The sequence below is a fragment of the Chrysemys picta genome, chromosome 3, assembly GCF_011386835.1.
Source record: "Chrysemys picta bellii isolate R12L10 chromosome 3, ASM1138683v2, whole genome shotgun sequence".
Lineage (NCBI taxonomy): Eukaryota > Metazoa > Chordata > Testudines > Emydidae > Chrysemys > Chrysemys picta.
The window spans coordinates 43137460-43157895 of record NC_088793.1 but is presented as its reverse complement, the minus strand read 5'-3'; the positions used below and the strand labels follow the sequence as shown (position 1 = coordinate 43157895).

At 40.4% G+C, this 20436-nt stretch overlaps 1 long non-coding RNA gene across 1 annotated transcript in view; it reads right to left on the bottom strand.

The window, feature by feature from the left end:
• The window catches only part of LOC135982624 (uncharacterized), an 87850-nt gene extending 67556 nt beyond the window's left edge, over positions 1–20294 (bottom strand). The window contains exons 1-3 of the long non-coding RNA XR_010600075.1: positions 7569–20294; positions 6466–6614; positions 3844–3932 (exon numbers count right to left, since the gene is read on the bottom strand). This is a non-coding gene — a long non-coding RNA (uncharacterized LOC135982624). The remainder of the gene's footprint in view (positions 1–3843; positions 3933–6465; positions 6615–7568) is intronic.
• Between the last annotated feature and the right edge of the window lie 142 nt (positions 20295–20436).

Here is a 20436-nt window from a genome sequence, read left to right as displayed (position 1 = left end):
TATAGTTCCTCTTGGACCAGCTCCTGCGCTCCACTCAGGACTAAATCTAGAGTTGCCTCTCCCCTTGTGGGTTCCCATACCAGCTGCTCCATGAAGCAGTCATTTAAAGTATCGAGAAATTTTATCTCTGCATTTCGTCCTGAAGTGAAATGTTCCCAGTCAATATGGGGATAATTGAAATCCCCCACTATTATTGACTTCTTAATTTTGATAGCCTCTCTACTTTCCCTTAGCATTTCATCATCACTATCACCGTCCTGGTCAGGTGGTCGATAATAGATCCCTAATGTTATATTCTTATTAGAGCACGAAATTTCTATCCATAGAGATTCTATGGAACATGCGGATTTGCTTAAGATTTTTCCTTCATTTGATTGTACATTTTCTTTCACATATAGTGCCACTCCCCCACTGCACGACCTGTTCTGTCCTTCCGATATATTTTGTACCCCGGAATGATTGTGTCCCACCCATTGATTGCTCTCAGTCCACCAGGTTTCTGTGATGCCTATTATATCAATATCCTCCTTTATCACAAGGCACTCTAGTTCACCCATTTTATTATTTAGACTTCTAGCATTTGTGTACAAGCACTTTAAAAACTTGTCACTGTTTGTTTGTCTGCCCTTTTCTGATGTGTCAGATTCTTTTTTATGTGAATGTTTATCAGCTGATCTGGCCCTACTTTATCCTCTTCCATCCTCTGCTCCTGACTATAACCTGGAGATTCTCTATCATTAGACTCTCCCCTAAGAGAAGTCTCTGTCCGATCCACATGCTCCTCTGCAGCAGTTGGCTTTCCCCCATCTCCTAGTTTAAAAACTGCTCTACAACCTTTTTAATGTTTAGTGCCAGCAGTCTGGCATTAAACATTAAAAAGCTTTTAAAATGAAAGGAATTGCCTGGTATATTTCAGCACTTTCTAAAGGAAGGAGCTCTCTGGTTTTATTTCCTATTTTTTACATCCATACAGATTCCCCATCCCAGTCAGGCTTGAATTATGGCATTTTTAGGAATAAGCGGAGCTCCCCATGCTGAATATCCACATAGCCATTTGCTTGGCTGGCTCCAGCCTGCCTGGGGACATGATCTCCTTTCATCCATTATTTTTCTCTTCTCCTCATTTTCTTCCTCACGTTGCATCTTTTTACACAAGCTTCTGCAATGCTGTATAATCATATGATTTCAAGATTTGTCATGTTGACAGTCAAAACTAATGATCTGACCCTTCGATACTGACTCCCTGTAGCCTCTGGCTATGGGCTCACCCCCACTAGAGTCTGCAGTTTCTAAGTCAAGTCATTAGGTATGCTGATACAGCAGTATGGATAAATACTACCAAAATTCCTCCAGTGACAAACTGACTGACAGTACTTAGCAGATTTATGATAGAAAATACCAAAACAAGCAAGTTTTAAATTACAGAGTGTAATGGGGTGACCTGCCCTTTTAAGGGTAAGGGTGCCTAGTGTTCTGCTCATTTCTGTCACCAGGAATGGGTCCTTTAAGTGTTCAGGGTGGTCTGATGTACAAAGGCTGGGGAGATATGGGGAGAAAGGAAATGTTCCAGGGAATACCTAGTGTTTGGAAGGAATCCTGTTACAGTACTTTTAAGGGTTCAGTACTGGGAGCCTTACAGAGTGGGTGGGGCAAGGCGCCCTTCTCCAAACCAACTGGATTCAGCTTTTGGAAGGGGACCAGTATATATGATGCCTCCTCCTTCATAGCAAGTCAGACATCAGCAAGAGAAGGTTGGTCAGCTGAACTCCAAGCTGGAGGGCTAATTGGGCAAAGGAGCCCAACCAAAGGTGAGGCTGGCATTAACGTGCAGCTAGCCTAAACCACAGCCCCAGCTCCATGGAGGAGAGCTGGGGGGGAACTCATGTCTTGAGGAGGGATACCATGAGGACAGTTCAGACTATAAGCCCAATGCATTCCAGAGAAGCTGAGGAGTCACAGACCATGAGAAGCCATTCATGAAACTGGAAGCTCAGGAGGAGATGATCAGGTGGGGAACCTGGGTGAACAGATGAACAAGCTCCAGGACGTGCATGGTAGGAAGCACGGGCCAGGGAAACAGTAAAGGACTGGAAGAGATTGGCTTTATACTTATACTTTATACAGGGCCCTGGCCAGGAACCAAGGCAGACCTGGGTTGTTATTGTCTTGTCTCAAAATAATCATATCAGACCATGAATTTCAAGAATGAAATCAGCAACTCCTACAGGGTCCTTTGTAAGGGCTTGATTCAGGATGTTCAAGCTGAAGAGCTTCACTTTCCTTACCATATTACATTCAAAAGAGTGTGCATTGGTTAAAGCCTGGTACAAGTTTATGAAAGCACACCACAATCCCTACAGTGACACAAAGAAAGACAATAAAACAATATGGCCCATTTACCTCTGAAGTGGATATAGTGTCAGAATACATAATATGACTAAATATGGGGAACGGACATTAGTTTATATTGTCATTCATTCAATATAAGGATACTGCAGAGCAAGTTCATTAATTTAAGGCCTGATCCAAAGCTTCCTGAAATCAATGAAAAGACTCCCACTGGGGATAAGGCCATAGTTTGATAAAAACACCATGCATATTTTGAGAATAATATATATTTTTATGGTAGCCCTTTGGAATGGCAAGGTCAATTTCTATTCCCAGATTACCATAGGGTCCTTTGAAAATCAATAAAATATGCTGTCATTGTTTATTTTTCTGGTAGGTTGTGGTGTGAAGATATCCTGTACAAAAGAATATATGAATATAAAAATAAAAGAGTCAGTGGTACAATAGTGCTTATTTTTTAAATTTCTCAAAGTCCAACTGAAAATTTCTGCAAAAAAGGAGATTACTTTTGCACTAGTTCACAAGAAAATGTTCAGAGAAGATTCTGTGTATTGTTATAAAGCCTGTGAAAATCCCACTGCTAGATTTCCTTTTGTTGTTTAATCGGTACATGATGATTGATACAAGAATTGTTCTCAATGAAAAAAATGAAACCATAAATTCTTCATGAGGATTAAACAAATACAGTAATGTTGTAAAAATGCACATGCGAATTTATAAAGAGTAGTTTATTGGCTGAGAGCTCAAAACACCTCCTGTTGATATAAAATGAGCAATGAACAGGTGCCACCATATAGCCAGAATAGCCTGATAACCCATGAAATTATCTGCAAAAATGGGGTTGAACCACGTTTTGTCTCATTAGCCTTCCTCTTGATTACAATAACAACATAACATGGAAAACTTCCAAAACCATGTAGAGGAAATAAAAGAAGAGCCTGTTTCTTTTCCCATTTACACAGGTCTAAGTCTGGCTCATCTCCGTTAAATGTGATGAATTCACACAGGAGCAAAAACAGTGTAAGTGTTTTAATTCTCTTATAGGTCTCTTTTGTACTGGATTTTATTCCCAATAGCCTCTGAATCATTAGTTGCTGCATGAGCAAGTATTGATACATGGCCTCTTGTATTTGCCATGTCAGCTTGAAAAGGAATCTCAAGGATTATTTTTTGGGAATTTAGTGCAGGTGAAAGGTGGTGGATTGATAACTGAAAGTCTATTCAGTCACAGAACAAACTCTGCATGTCCAGTAGCAATGAAAACACCCCCACCCCACCCGGACCTTAAGGAGCTGTCTTTAAGTGTGAGAGCGCTGTTCAATCTCCATGCCCATTTCATCATTGCCTTTCTGCTGGCCCTGGTGCCAATTAATTGAAATAGTGACCTTTTTCTGAGGGAGTAGGGGTGCTTTGAGTACCTGATGACTGATATACCCAATGCATTTCACATCAACCACCAGACAGGCTTCAGGGGAGAATTGCTTGGTCACTTACCCAGACAAGCTATATTGGGACAGGTAACCTAGAGTGGAATGTCTGTCTCCCATTATCAATCCCTCAAGTCATCCTTGAGCAAGGTTCACCTAAATGATAGAATAAAAGAAAAAACAGAAAAGAAAAATATAGTTAATAATCAATATTTCATGAGATTTGTTCAAGTTTAGCATTAAACCCAAACTACCTTCTGTTTCTGTTCCAAGGCTCAACACAGAGGCATGGGCTAGAATACAGTTTATTTTAAGATCTATAGCTCCACTATACTCTTTATAATATAAACTCCAGATAAATGCTGTGCAGCGACAGTATGCTTACTCTAAGCCTGGGCTAAGTAAATTATTCCTTTCTAATTTAAAAAGATCACAGCATCGCCTTTTTTATCAATCACCTTAACAAGAAAATACAAAGCAAGCACTTGCAAGCATGGGGACTTGTAGAATCAGTTTAATGAATGAGCATATATATTTACACATGTCTCTTTTCCCTCCTCCTTCCTTACTGGTACTAATTAAAATAATTTTCTGCCTTTGACATGAAATAATTAAACGTTCAAGGACTATATTAGCTGAAATAGGGTTATCTTTTGCCCTATTGGTCGAGAACTCTATATAGTTCTAGCAGTTCACGCAGTTTGTATTTGCTGACAAATTCCTTCCTGTCAAGGATCATTCTGAGTATTGGGACTCTGACAATTCTGTATGATTAGGTTTGTGGTGCTAGAGCTTCCTTTTGTGGGATGTGTCTAAGGCTCATGATACCAACAAGGAGCAGCAGTGTTAGTTCAACAATGTGATTTTCATAAACATAATTGTTTTATCTTGGAGATGAGAAGCGTTATGAGATGGAGGTAAGTATTACCTGTCTTGTACACTATAGCTAAAATACCCTTTCATGGGGTGGATAGCTTCTCACAAGGTACTGTATTAATCTAACATACCATTGATTAGACTAGCCTTGATGGCACAGACTAGCAGTAGGAAATACTGCTGGTTTGCCATACCTAAGCATTTATGGGCTTGCTTCAGGCATAGTTCAGTATGTACTTAATAGTAATTTATCACTCTCATTTCAACATGGATCATAGGTCAGGCCTTCTCCCAGAAGCACATTATTCAACTAATGCTAGATCTTATATTTACCACAAGTTGTCAACAGTTGCAGGTTGTTATAGGTTACTGCACATAGCAGTACAGCATTTGTCAATTAAAGACTATTTTATTAATTTTGAGCACATGCATGGTATTGAATACCAAATTCTATGTATGTTTTCTTTTCTCTTTACACTGCATTGTATTTCTTCACACAGTCTCCCTGAGCCCACTGCCTTTCTTCAAGGGAGAAGAAGTGAGCTAGATAATATTCTCTCTCTTTCCCAGTTATGGCTCCATGCAAGTAATATGCAGGTTGAAATACATTTTCAATTAGAAAGTTATCCTATAAATGGTGTACATTTCCCCATAACTACTTCTGCTTTGCAGCAGATCCAGGGAATTGAAAATGAGGAGGTGGTATGGCATTCGCTGAAGCACTACATACTAACTGATGCAAAGCCACACTGTAAGGGCAAAGATTGAGAAATTCTAGCAAGAATTGATAATAAGTAGTTCTAGCCAAATTAATGCTCCACTCTGAATTAGTGATGGGGACCAGAATACGGCAGTGAAATTGTAGTCTGCTAAGAAAAGGAGTGAAACAAATGAATCTCTGAGCTCAGATCTGAAGCCAGATAAAGAAACAAGTAGGAGAAAATGATTGTCTAAAAACATGGACGTAACAAACAAGCCACATATCGAAGATGTAAAAAATTAAAGAACTCCCAAGTATCTGTTTTAAGGAAATCTTAGTTTCTCAAGACAGCAGTAAATGCTACTAAACATAATAGAAAATAAACATCTTCAGTTTTTCATGTTCTTTTCTTTTTTTTCACAGCAATCCAACAAAAATACATCCTTCCTAAAGATAATCAATATTGTGAATGGAGTACAGAGGGATTTCTCCCACAATGCAATTCATAAAATTAATATAAGGGTTCATCTGTACAGTCATCCAATTCCCAACATGGTTCTGTTTTTAGGAGATAAAGCAAAGATATAATCAGACAAGATCAATCCCCTCCTGGCAGAAGACCCCCTCCCACTCCACCTAACGCTTTGAGGATAGAGAGCGGAGATCAGACACTATAATGACCCCTGCAACAACAACAAAATGTGTTCTCCAATGGCTATTCTCACTGGTGTTATACAGTGAGTAGGTGTCAGTTAATATCCAGGTCTGTATAAACTGTTCAAGATAGACTGTGGACCTGTATCCTTTTACTGTTTAATACAGACTTTATCATCTTTTGAATCAAAGATATTCAGCAACTAGGAAATTCACAACCTTCCACTTATTAGCAGGTTATATATCAACTATCTTGGACAATGTAAAACAAACATTTCAGCTAAAGTAATATATTGTACTTGGCCTGGCCAAATACTGCACAAAATTTGCTTTAATTATTTAATGCTAAGAAGATGTTCAAATACCACAGAGATGAGCTTAATTTAGATAGATATCTCTGGGACAGGGCTTCTAAATGTATGTATCTTTAACAAGAGTAAATTTGAGCTGACAGTATACCTTTAAACAAAACATCATTCTGTACAGAATTTCCAATCAGAAATGTCCAGTCCCAGGATCTGTCACTGACTACAGCCAGGAGTTGAGACAACACATTGTTTCTTCTCTGCTTCTCTGCTTCTGGGGCAAACACCAGGGTCTTCATCTCTCTTAATATTGATTAATAAAATCAACAGGTATTAAACAGTATACATTATGTTATACACGAATAAGGTTATAGTGCCCACCTAGATTGCTAGAGCTTGCACAGACTGACACATTTAGGCAGAGGTCTTCATTGGGAGAGGTGAGAAGTAATGCCACCTCAGAGGGAGAACCTAAAGTTATTTTCCCTCAAGGAGCCAGAATGTTCCCCAGGTGCAGTGGTTAAGAAAGCATTCTGATACTCCTCTTTGTGGGGTGCTTTGTGCTCACCCTTGTCTCTGTGAGGCTAGGTCTACACTAAGGGGGGGTGTCGATTTAAGATACGCAAATTCAGCTATGCGAATAGCATAGCTGAATTCGGTGTATCCTATTCGACTTACCCCGCTGTGAAGACGGCGGCAAATCAACCGCCGCGGCTCCCCTGTCGACGGCGCTTACTCCTCCTGACGAGGTGGGAGTAAGCGCCTTGATTCGGGGATCAATTTATCCATCTAGATGAGACACGATAAATCGATCCCCGAGAGATCGATTTCTACCCACCGATCCGGGCGGGTAGTGTAAACTAGCCCGGAGACTGTCCAGTGTGTGGATGTAGGCACAGAGCCATGACACTGCTTCCTCTCTGCCCTTCATTGCTTCCTTTGAGGCATCATGCATCCACTGGGGAGTAACGACAGAGCAGTTCTTGCACTCCCCTGAGTCCAGGAACCAAAATTCTGCCCAGCCATTAAGTGGACTAGAGACGTGGCAGAAGGTACTTACTCTCTTTCCCACAAAATACACTTGCACAAGGACCAGGCACAATCCCACCCATATGAAACAGATCCCTGCCCTAAAAACCTTACAATGTAAATGTTAGTTATGACAGCCAAGCGAGGGTATAACATTCCAGGAGAGGAGAGGGGCAAGGAAAGTCGCCAGTTACAGATAGACAGATGTGGACATTCGGGCATACATACAGCATTGTGGCACAACTGGCTGCATCTTGGCTCTGGCTTTGCTCTTATTTTATCTGAAACCGGTTGTCCATCTTTCATAAAGAACAGCATGTATAGAGAATGGCATTGCTTCTTTTCATGTTTGAAGAAAAATAACAAGAATTTCACATCTTTAAAGTAAATTCACAAAAGGAGGCCAATTAAGAGCTCTGAAAACTGAAGTGTTCTATCCACAAGTCAGTCCTGCGGTGTGCTAGCTGCTGATTAGAGGAGGCATGGCACTGTAGAGTATATAAGAATATAAGAACATAAGAATGACCGTACTGGGTCAGACCAAAGGGTCAGACCATCTGGTCTGGGTCAGACCATCTAGCCCAGTATCCTATCTACCGACAGTGGCCAATGCCATGTGCCCCAGAGGGAGTGAACCTAACAGGTAATGATCAAGTGATCTCTCTCCTGCTATCCACCACCACCCTCTGACAAACAGAGGCTAGAGACACCATTCCTTACCCATCCTGGCTAATAGCCATTAATGGACTTAACCTCCATGAATTTATTCAGTTCTCTTTTAAACTCTGTTATAGTCCTAGCCTTCACAACCTCCTCAGGCAAGGAGTTCCACAAGTTGACTGTGCACTGTGTGAAGACAAACTTTCTTTTATTTGTTTTAAACCTGCTGCCCATTAATTTGATTTGGTGGCCCCTAGTTCTTATATTATGGGAACAAGTAAATAACTTTTCCTTATTCACTTTCTCCACATCACTCATGATTTTATATACCTCGATCATATCCCTCCTTAGTCTCCTCTTTTCCAAGCTGAAAAGTCCTAGCCTCTTTAATCTCTCCTCATATGGGACCTGTTCCAAACCCCTAATCATTTTTGTTGCCTTTCTCTGAACTTTTTCTAATGCCAGTATATCTTTTTTGAGATGAGGAGACCACATCTCTACGCAGTATTCAAGATGTGGGCATACCATCAATTTATATAAGGGCAATAATCTATTCTTCATCTTATTCTCTATCCCCTTTTTAAAGATTCCTAACATCCTGTTTGCTTTTTTGACTGCCGCTGCACACTGCGTGGATGTCTTCAGATAACTATCCACGATAACTCCAAGATCTTTTTCCTGATTAGTTGTAGCTAAATTAGCCCCCATCATATTGTATGTACAGTTGGGGTTATTTTTCCCAATGTGCATTACTTTACATTTATCCACTATAAATTTCATTTGCCATTTTGTTGCCCAATCACTTAGTTTTGTGAGATCTTTTTGAAATTCTTCACAGTCTGCTTTGGTTTTAACTATCTTGAGCAGTTTAGTATCATCTGCAAACTTTGCCACCTCACTTTTTACCCCTTTCTCCAGATCATTTATGAATAAGTTGAATAGGATTGGTCCTAGGACTGACCCTGGGGGAACACCACTGGTTACCCCTCTCCATTCTGAAAATTTACCATTTATTCCTACTCTTTGTTCCCTGTCTTTTAACCAGTTCTCAATCCATGAAAGGATCTTCCCTCTTATCCCATGGCAACTTAATTATGTAAGAGCCTTTGGTGACGGACCTTGTCAAAGGCTTTCTGGAAATCTAAGTACACTATGTCCACTGGATCCCCCTTGTCCACATGTTTGTTGACCCCTTCAAAGAACTCTAATAGATTAGTAAGACATGAGTGAAAGAAGAGTGTTGCTGTTGTGGGCAATTTCTGTTGCTAACTCGCTTGACTTGTGTTTTTAAATATATGCCAAGGATGAGCAGAGTTTTGAGGGGTCACTGTTTGGGGGGAGGTGTTATTTTTATAGATTGAATTCAAAATAAATAATAAAATAAACAAGGCAACATGTTCAGATCTGGCCACCGCAGTGTGCGCTTCCCTGCACGACCCTGCCAATGTGCCATCACCCTGACCTGGAAGGACTATCTGGAACTCAGAACCTATTTTTTTTCAGAATTCCAATTATATAAAAATGAACAAACTCTGTTCTAATTTTAGCCTCCCTAGTATTATCAGTTGAACTAACAGGATTGTGATCCAGCTGTTTCCTTTTCCTGTAATATAGGACACTGCTATCCAGCTTGCTTTATAGCACTGTAATTTTGAAAACTAGACTAACTCTAAGTGGAGGTAAAATTCCACACAGCAGGTTTTGAGCTGTGTTTGCTGGTTTGCACTGTTCTGCCAACTGCTAAAGCTGGAATTTGCTTCTTGATATACCAGGGTAATTGTGCATTCTTCTCTGAAATAATACAGAACATAGCAAATTTACAGAAAGCTATTATGGGGTGACTATTTCTAGTAATTTATCATTCACAGAATGGCATAAACAAAAACTGACTATAATGAGCAGGAGCTATTAAAAACAATACTTTTCTACTACATATTTTGTTCCTGAATAACGCTGAATTTATTTTACAATACTTATTTAGTAATATATCTTATTATTTTAAGTCTCTCAAAAGATTTAAACTAATCTATAAATAATCTTATTAGTGTTTTGTAAACTGAGCACATAAAACTGGAGGGTTTAGTCCAATTAGGTAAAATACCAATATGATTTTCCTTAGAGACTAGTTGTTGATGTGTCAGAAATGCATAAAATGAGTCTGGAAAACTCTCAAGGCTTTTTATCAGTAACACTTGGATTTATATGGACAGAACCCACATTAAGCACTATGTGGTTTTCATCAAAATACATCCAGGACAACTTTGTCATCCTTGGAATATCACTTTAGTGCCCAGCTAAAATTTGTCTATTCTAGTGCAGCCATTTATAAATTGATTTGATATTCTGTCCTGGTTTAAACCAAGATTGTTAGTAAGGCTTAGATGTAAAACCAGTGACTGTTCCCAAGGAATGCCTGAGAAATAAAAGCAATGGGAAACCCTTCACACTGCTACAAATTACTTTAAAATTGTTTGAATAAAAGAGCACAAGATGCTAAAAAGTTATAAAATGGCCAAAGTTGTTCTTATAAACTTCTGTTAAAAGAGGCAAGCATTGTGCTGATAACACAAAAAACCTCAGCATGAGCTATAACTATTTCCTCACCTGATAATATCTAGGAATACTGATTTTAAACTTTTTCATTAAAGTGCCTAAAGAGTTTGTATAGAAACACGTCAACAGCCTATTAAAAAGAAGATGAAGGATTGTACCCCCAAATATTAAACATTTCAAATACAAAGCATAACTATAATGTCCTAGGTAAATCCTGGCTGCTTTTTTTTAATTGTTTTGTTTTGTTTTCTTTTAAGGAACTGGTGAAGACAGCAGTGCTATGTAAAAAGCCAACTTTCCATCATGCTGGCACTCAGTATGACACTAACCTGCAGGACAAAGGAAAATGTGGTTAGTGATGTGATCTCTAGGGGACAGTAGTGCATATAATAAACTACCATACATTATTCAGGCCTAAAACGCAGTGGATATAAAGCTTGTGTTTTGCAGAAGAGGCTCAAGTCCCCATTGGCTAGCTATCTGAAATATAACTAATCGGAAGTATAGAACAAGAATGCCACCTAGTGTCTGGAAAGGTTCATTCAAAGCTGCAATCCATGAGGTTTTCCTTTCTTGTTTCCTTCTTTTATTATATATGTAGGCGTCTAGGCATATATGGATACACAATCATTGTGGTTTATACTATAATTCATATTCTAGTAGTGACCACAGTATTTATCCACACACGCAGTCCTGGGTTCAGATTGCTTACAATCTAAAAAGACAAGCCACATATGAAAGGTAATGGAGAGGAATGCAATCTAACTATGTACATTTTATATACGTTGAGCCATATTCTCAGATGGTGTAAATCGATGCAGCTAGGATAATTTGCAACAGCTGAATCTCTGGCCCTTTCTCTTTCTTTTTACTTTATTTTATTTACTTATTTACTCAGTAAATACCCACTGATTGTACTCAACTGCCTCTCAAGCTATCTATAATTTGCTGGTCAATTTCTTTTAGGCATAATGGAAGAAGTGGTTTTGAAGAGGTATTTGAAGGAGTAGAGAGTAATGGCCTTATGTATCGGTTTAGGGTGGGGTCCCGGCACTAGGGGATAGCATAGAAGAAGGTGCACAGATGGTTTTGGGAGAAGTGGACAAATGGGAATCAAGGCTGAACATAGATGAAGAGATCACTGATATTTTTTGCTTTTCTAACTTAAATGCATTATAGTGCTCCTTCTCTGTTTTAAAGCCATTCCTGACATATTATCTGGTTCCTGTCCCAAATTTAATTTAAGCATATTTTTATGTTTCCCTTTTATAATATCTACCTCAATATAGCATGCAAAATGTTTATTGTCAATAACAACCCTGGAAGAAGGGAGCAATGCTAAGAAAATATGCCCTGGGGAACGATGGTGCTGAAATCCATACTAATGCTGTTATTTCCTCCTGCAAATATTCTGCCTTATGCTCTCCATACAAATACTTAAGAATTGTTGATTGACAGAAGTCTGCATGAAAATAAATCAAAAACTTTTTTCTTTTTAAATGATAATTTAAATGAACTCATATTGATGTTCTGATTCCTGTTTCTCCACTTTTGAATCCATCACCATAACACCAATAATGAAAAAGCACTGTTACTTTCACGGGTCTAATTATAAATCTCCAGAGAAAACACTGACGTGGAATTTAAACATTGTCACAGTCAGTGATTTCAAGTCTGTTTTCCAAAGCTGAGCAGCAAAAGCAAATCTGATACAGTCCTGTACTATAAGTAAGTGCCGTATATTCTCGATCATAAGCCGGTTAGTTTATAAGCCGACCCCCACAAGATGGATAAGTAAAAATGGAATTTTTTTATGACCCGTTCATAAGCCGACCCTATAATTCAGGGGTCAGCAAACTTTGGGTCCCAGGCCATCAGGATAAGCCGCTGGTGGGCTGAGATGGTTTGTTTACCTCGAGCGTCCGCAGGCACGGGACAGCAACTGGTGGGGAAATTTTGGTGGGGGGAGAAGGTGGGGGTCAAGGGAGCAACCCCTGTGACTACCCCCCACATGACCCCACCCCTAGCCCAGGACCCCCACACTCTCCCCATCCCATCCCTTCCCACCTTATCTGGGGAGGGCCACGGAGGATGTCTCTGGCCTGGCTGGAGCTCCTCCAGTAGGCTGGGCAACACGGCTGCAGCCTGCTCTGGCGGACTGGGCTGGGCTGGGCGGCACGGCCGCAGCATGCTCTGGCGGGCTGGGCCAGGCAACGTAGCCACAGCCTGCTCTGGGCGGCGGGGATGAGTGGCACGGCTGCAGCCTGCCAGCCCTGGAGATGCAGCTGCTTCAGAGGCTGGGGGGAGAGCAGCGTGGCCAGAAGCGGAGAGACTCTGGCTCCGCCTCTTTCCTTCTGGCTCTGCTGGCTGTGCTGCCTCTCCTTGCTCCCCCTCTTGGGGGGAGGGGCTGTGTCCCTCCTCTCCCTCTCTATACTCGTTCATAAGCCGACCCCCTTCTCTGGTGCTTCCCTTTTTTACTAAAAAAATTCTGCTTATTAACGAGTATATACAGTATAGTGTAAGTATTGTTGAAAAATCAGCATCAAATAATGGTTTCTATTTATTTCCACACCAGACTATATTACAGTAGCAAAATCTAAGATAATGTTCCAGTTAAACCAAGACAGATAAAATGCAATCTGCCCCCTTTTTATGTGAGGATTCATGCCAGCAAAACACCATCACCTGAATATTCATGGCAAGCAAACATTATAAAGATGTGAGTGTGGTTGAAGCAAATTCATTTTGACATTTGAGTGAATACTCATAAAAAGGCTTCTGTTGCTTTCACCCAGTTCTAATTTAAAATTTGGGGTAAAGGTTCAGGTCAGTTCTTACTCTGTCCATCCCTAGAAACAGACAAATTTCAGTTTCCTGCTGTCGTGTGTGTAAAAGATCCAGTTTATCATTTAAAATGCTAGAAATTGAAAGGTGTCTACCTACACTCTACAGCTGATTCTCGCTCCTAACCTGTTCATCCCCTGGGACTCAGAAAAGTGGATAGACCTTTTCACTTCACTTAGACTCTGCAGAAAGAATTAATCAGTGAAAACAAAAAGAAAATCCATCAGGCAGGTTTATCCTCTTCAAGGTTTTCTGCCTCTCTACTCATTGAGTCTTACTCTGAAAAGCATGGCCCCAGGACCTGTGATTACGGGGACTATTAAATACTCAGCAAAGAGCTGCCTCATCAAATAGAATGGGGGAAAAAAACCTTACAGCTCATAACTGTGTGTTAGGAAAATGCACAGACAAGTTATTACTTTATCATCATCCATCCACTCTATGCTGATAAGCATAACAGTATGTGTATGACCTTTTAGGAATAGGTACTCTGATCCATCTTGTGGGTCTGTTCAGATTTTATTTTACTTACTCTCTCTTGCTTTTTCAATATACCCCCTCAAGGCCTGTTTTCACAAGATAGCTATGTATTCAGGTAGACTATTTAAACCAACTTCCCCAATAACTTGTTCTCTGTGTTGGTAAAGCTTTGTATAAAATAGTTCTTCAGTATAATTCTCTTTTTAAGGGCCAGATCCTCAGCTCTGTAAATAAACATGTGATGATTTATACCAATGGTATATGATATGTGGTAAAGCAACACTCACATTTAAACATTTTAGTTTACAATGTTGTTGTAGTCATGTGGGTCCCAGGATATTAGGGAGACAAGGTGGGTGAGGTAATATCTTTTACTGGACCAACTTCTGTTAGTGGAAGGGACAAGCTTTTGAGCTTCACAGAGCTCTTCTTCTGGTCTGGGGAAAGTAACCAGAAAGACTCTCAACAATTTAAGGAAAATAAAGACACAATGACAGCATGCTATTTTCATGGAAATGTATTTCCTTTTTTAAAGATAAACAAGAAAGAGGGAGGAGAAAAGATGGCCTCATGGTTAAGGCACTGGCATGGCACTCAAGAGCTGTAAACTCAAGTCCTGGCTCTGTCACAGACTTCTTATCTGACCTCACAGAAGATAATTAATCTCTGTGTCTCTGTTCTCTGTCTATAAAATAGGGATAATAATATTTCCCTACATCAAATAGGTGTTGAGAGGATAAATCCATAAAGATTTTGGATGTCCTTCATGTACTGATGAGTGTTATATAAGTTGCTAGGTGGAACCTTGTTTTACAGCGGAGAATCTAGAGAAGAATGTGCTGCATTTTAATTGGCACCTTCCACACTTACATCTTGTACAGATCAGCTGCATTTTAAAAAAATTCAGCTTGTAGGACAGATTTTCATCAGTGATATTTCAAAATCTGCTTCTCTGAAATAAATGTAACCTTAGTTTTTATTAAAAAGCGAATTAAACAAATGGAAAACAATATCATCTAGCAATTTAAGGAACAGATTGCAAATGAATGTTTCCTGTTTATGATACTATGAGATTCTGTATTAACTCTTAGTGAAAGTTAAATTTATAAAATATTCAAATACTGTGGGCAAATTAATCCCTGCTGTAACTACTATGTTGTCTTCAACAGAGTTACAGCAGAGATTAATATGGCGTGATATGTTTTGATTTGGATTCGTATGTGTTAGCCCTTAATATATTTCTCCGTATCTCCAAGTGTGCTGATAATACTAACTGGTCGAAATTTTATTTTTGGGAACTGATCACTAGTTTGTGGCTTTAAATTCCAAGGCTAAAAAATATGATAATTTATTATTTGTTCAGAAAATAATTTATAACATTCCAGAAAAATATGTCTAAAAACATTTAATCCATTCAGAAAACAGACTCGGATCTTAAAAAAAATGTATGAAACATTTATTCTCCTGTAGGCAGTGACCACTTGGGGTGAATAGAGATGTAGAATGTATAGGATCTTTGGGTGGAGGTGAGAGATCCACATTAATTGTTTATGAAACTTCTCTATGTCCCCTACTGATATTTGTCCACTAGCCTTGCCCAGATATAGATAAGCTTAGCTGGGGTAGTGACAGTCCAGTGTAATGGGGTTGAGAGACCCATGTGTAGTGGGATCTGAAACTATAGGAAGTATTTTAAGAGGTTTATAACCTGGAAAGGTAGAAGCTAGAGAGGCTTTGGAGGATAGTCTGTTTTGATGAGGAGTTGTTCTTGGTTGCATTTAGAGGTTCAATATATCTGTGTTAGGATATTTTTAATTGTCTCTAACTTGCCCTGGAAGTATTTATTCAGGTTCCCAGCTCTGGTGACTGTCACATCTCTAACCTGCTTTGGTTGGCCAAATGCTAAGCTACACAGCTATGTGCTAGGGATATGGGGAACCTAGACAACTTTGATTATGGGGGCATGAGCTCCTCTATTCTTCCAGGTAAGCAGAGGAGAGTAGGTATTGTGCAGAAACCAAGGGCAAGATGTTTACTCTTAATGTCATTTGTCTCACGTTTTGAATCTCAAGAACATGAGGTGTCAGTGTCTGGCTTGTCTCTTCACGCTATTAAATGCCCTATACAATCAGCACCATTCACAATTTGATTGAAACCTCTGACTCTGTATGTACTACTGAGACTTGATTAGATGGCACTGCAGGACCACTGTGTAGTAGTATCCAGACAGGTATATGGTTTATCGTTAGTTGACATGGCATTGTGGAGGTGGTAATTACCTGATTGTCACAGACCAACTATTCTGTCCTTACATTTGAGATTGAGGCACGCTGGAACAGAGCCCAGATGAATTACATTTCAGGGCATGCTACAAAGTTAACTATTTTCCCTTGGGCACTTTGAGAGGGGGTGAATTAATGGGAGGGAGGTAGAACATGATCTACTGTGAGTTGTCTATTCAAATTGTGATTGTGGTTTTTTGCATAAGCAGTCAGTAGGCAGATCTATTTTGTGAGTTTATACTTTGGTATATTTTAATGTCTGTTAAAGGTACTTTGTGCCAGTGATAAGTGCTTCAGATGCAACTGAAATAAATAAATGGAGACCACTGTCTGACTATTTAACAGTGCATATTTATAAAACTGCATTTATATTAGCTGGGAATAAAGCTAACTTACTAGTACAGTGATTTTCACTTAATTTGATCACTGGTTAATTTGATCCTCTCTGTTGTTTGATCTGCTCTCCAGGAACCAAATAATTTGCATTGATATGTATTGTATTTTTCACTGCTTATTTTGCTCATGTCCACTTCAGTTAATACTAGATAATTCAATCAAGATCGATTGAAACTGCCCCAGAACAGAAGAGTAATCATATTGCTTACAACATAAATATTGACCTGTATTGTGCTTCTTTTCTATTCTCCTTCTTAATTTTCCTACACTGGCAAGTTTCTGCACCACAAGTTATACCACTTTTATTAAAACGCTGGAATTAAACCACTGTTGTGTGTCGACACTGTGCTCCTTGTGACGCTGGAGCACATCCACATTAGCAGCCCTTGCAATGGCAAAGACAGCAGTGCATTGTGGTAGCTATCCCACTGTGCAACTGGCAATGGGAAAGGTTTGCAATGCCTCATGAGGCAAGTACAGCATCACATGATGCAGGTTTCCCAATCCCATTGATCCATGGGCATCCCACTATATTGGCAGCTGCTTTTCAACTGAAGTCGGGGGGAGGGCAGAATGTGTGACAGGGAGTGTGTGTGTGTGTGTGTGTATGGAGGGGGGGAGAGATACAGTGTGTTTTGGGGGACAGAGAGTGTGTCAGCATGCTGTCTTGTAAGTTCAGAAAGTGGCACAAAGCAACCAGTCCTGAGGCAGGGGGAGGGGGAACCCCCAACATCAGCCCCCGCCTCCTCCCTGGGCTCTCTGAACAGCAGTCTCTCTCTCTCTCTCTCTCTCACACACACACACAAACACACACACACACACACACACACACACCTGCCTCTGTGTTCAACAGCACGAGCATTCTACATTAATGGTTTGCTTTGTGTCCTGGAGCAGATCAGCACTGCACACAACAGCCGTCAGAAATGGTGCTTTGAAAGGGGAGAGGTGCATGTCTCCAGGGCAGCCAAGTTCAAAACAATGAGCAGAGCAGTCACTTGAGGCATTATGGGATAGCTCCAGAGGCCAATTACAGTGCAGAAAGCAATCAAGTGTCTACACTGGCAATAGAGTGCTGGAGCCTCTGCACAAAAAGCATTACGACTCTAGTCGAGGTGGGGTTTTTTGCAGCCCTGCAACTGATGAGTTTCTGCACATAAAGTAACTTGGCAGTGTGTACACATCTGCAATTTGAGCACAAAAAGCTGCTTTACTGCGCAGAAACTTGCCAGTGTAGACAAGCCCAATGACATGAAATTAGTAGTTACATTTGAGAGAAGCTGGAAACTAACATTTCTATGGCACCTACATCCCGGCCAGACATTTATTTAAAAAAGCCATTAGTCTTATTCTGCTCCTACTTGTACTGGTGTAAAATAGGATTAAATCCACTGAAGTCAATAGAGCTACACTGGTATAAAACTAGTCAGGCCTTCAGACCATTTTCCCTTGACTGATTTAGCAGCACGCAGTGTGCTTGTTATATATGACTGCTTTTAAATATCAATGTTAATATTTTTGTTTGCTCACATTATTTACCAACATGCATTTTGAGAGTCCTAAGCCCTTCTGGTGGGCAAATCAATCACTTAATATGATCAGAGTAAGACAAAAGCAGAGGATCAAAATAACCAGGTTGCACTGTTAATTCCCAGCCACTGGCAAAGAGATGAGTCAGCAGCTACAAAAGGTGGGGGTGAAGAGAATTAAGGTAATGATGACAGAGTATTAAGAAACCTTTTCCTCCATTAATACTCAGGGGCTTTATGATGGCATTTCCTATTAAAAGGAAGTGATTCTGCTGTTCATTGATCAGTCACTGCACTGTATTTATAAGAAGCAAATATGAAAACCATGATCCTCTTCATAGACACAAAATCACCCACCTCAAAATGGGGGAACCCTAGAAAATTCCCCTGAGGAGTAATGGAGAGATAAGGCTAGATTTTGCTATGATATTCACTGTTAGAACAGCTGTTGACGGAAGACACCAGGGTAAAGTCAAACGGCCACTCAGCAAAGCTGAAAATGTTTGATGTGCAAAAATGAATACTTTTAATTGAATCCCTGCTCTAATATTATACTGGTTCATCCTTAGGGTTAAGCACTCAATGGTTACATATGTTTGTGCAGCTTGATTATTGGCTTTTATTACAGAATTACATTTGTTAGTGAGTAACTGCCTTCTTATTATAAGAGATGGGCTAGTATATTATTTTGAATGGATGATATGCATTTTGTATTTTAGTAGCATTCTAAATTATGAGATTATAGAAAAGCACCTAGATTTTGAGATGGGCAATTTGTCATTTTATAACATGAGGTAAGTAAAGGAATATATATAAATAAATGTCTGAGAGAATGAACTCTCTTTCCATTTTAATGTTAAGGGGTTCTAACCTATTTTTACCTTAGAATGTTTCCCATTCCAGAGAAAATGAGAAATGCAACAATCTACATTTCGCTTTGCCAGATGTTTTGGGCAAAAATAATCATCTCAGTGAAATTTAAATTTTAAGAACAGCTCTTCCAAACAGTGAGAAGTGCCACTGGCTTCCATAGAGAGGATAGATGGTCCTGTGTTTAGGGCATGGCCCTGGGGCTTGGAATACTTGTCTTAAATTCTTTGCTCCTCCACAACTTCCTTTGTGACCTGGGGCTAGTCACTTTGCCTCTCTGTGCTGCAGTTCCCTATCTGCACTTCTTTACCTCCCAGAAGTGTTCTGAGAAGATTGTCATCAGAGCTCAATGTTCAAGTTCCATAACCTGAGGACAGCCTCTGTACCATGAAGGCTAGCCATGGTAAGCCACCCTCCAAAGGTTGAGTTGGGCATTCTTCCACTGCGTGAGTAGTTATCTACAACACCGCCCCACAGTCACAGCATGGAGAAGGAGCCAGCCCAAGCCAGTGCATTGTTACAACAATTCTGGATGAGCCAGAGATTAGCCTGTTAAGCCTTGTCCAGTATTTACAACCATATGGACAAGGAGGCAGGTGCAGAGATGGACTCCTGAATTTATTTAGTATGTTCAACTGTTGTCTGCTGATGCTTCCACTCTGTAAGAATGTAGTTTTCAGTCCCATGACAGTGCTGATCCTCCATGCATGGTAAAGGGTCAGTAGCATTCTTGTCCAGGAATGCATAAGCTGTCATAGCAACGGGGTGTCATGAGCTCAGCTGTGGTGCCTACCCCAGTTTGCAGGAGTGGAATTCCTCCCCGGAATACAACCAAACCTTCGAGTTGGCTCAGCGTGTTATGTCCTATCTGAAAATGGAGCCTCAGTCAAACAGAGATGTAATAGATTGGTTTTCTCTGTCACAGCTTTCAGGCAGAAAACAGTTCTGGCATCTCATCAAAGGTCTGGTGGAGTTCTGTGTGCTAACACATACAAACTAGAGGTTGAATAATTCAAGCAGCCACTAATAATATGACTGGCCAAATTGAGTTCCGTGTTGACAAGCTGAGTGTGGCAAATGTGGCATGGGCAGCTGGTGACAATATTCTTGCAGGGGGTGGGGAGGTGAGCTTGCCCCACACTCTCCCTGCAGTGGTGGCTCCTGTCCCACTGGGCTGGGCCTGACTCCCTGATCCAGCCAGTTGGCTCTGGCTGCTCACAGATTCAGAGGAGCTTGCCATAGTGTCATGAGTGGCCTTGCACAGATGGGGCCCACTGTCCCTTTCCTGGCCCTGGCACCACTGGACACAGGTCTTTATGATCTCTCCCCTCCACTGGAACTCTCCTTCCTCCTCCCAATCCCCTCATGATCTCCCCACCTCCCCATTCCCCAGGATTCCCCTTCTAATCATCTCAGGTTCTCTCCTGCTTCCCTGGGACTCCCCTTCCCACTGCTCCCTTCACAATCTGAGAAAAATGTGTT